General features: G+C 28.4%; 1 non-coding gene across 1 annotated transcript; it reads right to left on the bottom strand.

Annotated features, from left to right (window-relative positions):
• Positions 1 to 1,023: 1,023 nt before the first annotated feature.
• On the bottom strand, positions 1,024 to 1,095 carry TRNAP-UGG (transfer RNA proline (anticodon UGG)). The gene has a single exon. It is a non-coding gene; the product is annotated as a tRNA-Pro (tRNA).
• Positions 1,096 to 1,460: the final 365 nt, after the last annotated feature.

Genomic DNA, 1,460 nt, shown 5'->3' with positions numbered 1-1,460 from the left:
AACCCTCTTTTCTTAACAGGAGATATTATCACAAATTAAGTATATTTATAACTACCATGTATAAATCATTTTTCCTTCTCGAAACGTATTTTTTTTATTAAATATACATTTAAAAAATTAAAGGACAAAAGAATTAAAATAACCTCTCCCCGGCGGGGAATCGAACCCCGGTCTCCCGCGTGACAGGCGGGGATACTCGCCACTATGCTACCGAGGACTTCATTGACTAGTGCTACGTAAGAATGTAATACAAAAGTCTGGAAAAAAATTTTTACTTCTGCCAAGGTCAGTTTACTTATTAAGTTGGCATTGCTTCTACTTTAATTATCATTTGTTATAAATTTTATAATAAGCACAATCCGAAAGTTTTATTATATTTGGAAAATGTTAAAAAAAAATAATTTCCTTAAAAAAATACATAATTAAGATAAATTAAAATTTAACATACTTTAAATTAAAATCCGAAATTTGCTTTTAATCAAAAATCTCATTTTTTAACCGTATTTAATTATTTTTTATAATGTACATAAAAGAATATTCAACAATTAAAAGCCACAACTTTTATTGAATATCACTTAAATTATGAAAGGAAATTAAAATAATTGTGAAAAAAAATGTGTTCAGTAGTCATATACAGGAACTGATTTCAGTTTCTTTCGGTACCAATGCAGCGCAATTAAATAACCTCAGGCCAGAAAATGAAAGGTACAAATTAAAGTGCAAAATATAATAAAAACCATCTATTATACAAAGGGACAGAAAACTTAGAGGAAGATTGTATCGAAAATATTCACTAATTTTCATTTTTATTAGAACTCGAAATGCCTTTAGCTCAGAATCAAATCTAGAAAACGCACTTGCTATTAGTATTTAAAATGTCCCCCCTAATATTTAATACAGTTATTATCAAAAAAACGCAAAAATCGATTTTTTTTTTTTTTTTTATGTATATTGATGTCATGGTGATATAATACATTTATTAGACTGATTTGTTGTTAAAATTCATGAATATATTAAAAAAGCGGGCCTGTCCGGGATTTGAACCCGGGACCTCTCGCACCCAAAGCGAGAATCATACCCCTAGACCAACAGGCCGCTGTTTAAGCGCGATTATAATTTGATGTCTACCGTTGCTTTCTTTCCAAGTACTTCTGTTAGATTACATATTGCTATAAAGTTTTATTTTAAGACATACCTGCGTTAAATTAACTTTCCAATTACAAAAAGAAAATTGTTTATAAATTAAAATTAATTATATAACAAGCTTGAAATATCAGGTTTACACTAATAGCATTAACTAGAAGAAAATCACATATACTAGCATTTTATCTTTCATCTTTAACAGAAATCGATGTAAAACTTATTAATCAGCCAGTTTGTCATTGGATTTTTTTTTTTATTTTTGTTACGGAAAATTCAATCTTAGCACTTTCATTGCCTGCATACAATTTAAAGGAAAA

The sequence above is a fragment of the Stegodyphus dumicola genome, chromosome 6, assembly GCF_044657685.1.
Source record: "Stegodyphus dumicola isolate Sdum_Otavi_A_Nest chromosome 6, ASM4465768v1".
Lineage (NCBI taxonomy): Eukaryota > Metazoa > Arthropoda > Arachnida > Araneae > Eresidae > Stegodyphus > Stegodyphus dumicola.
This window is presented reverse-complemented; position numbering and strand designations above follow the sequence as displayed.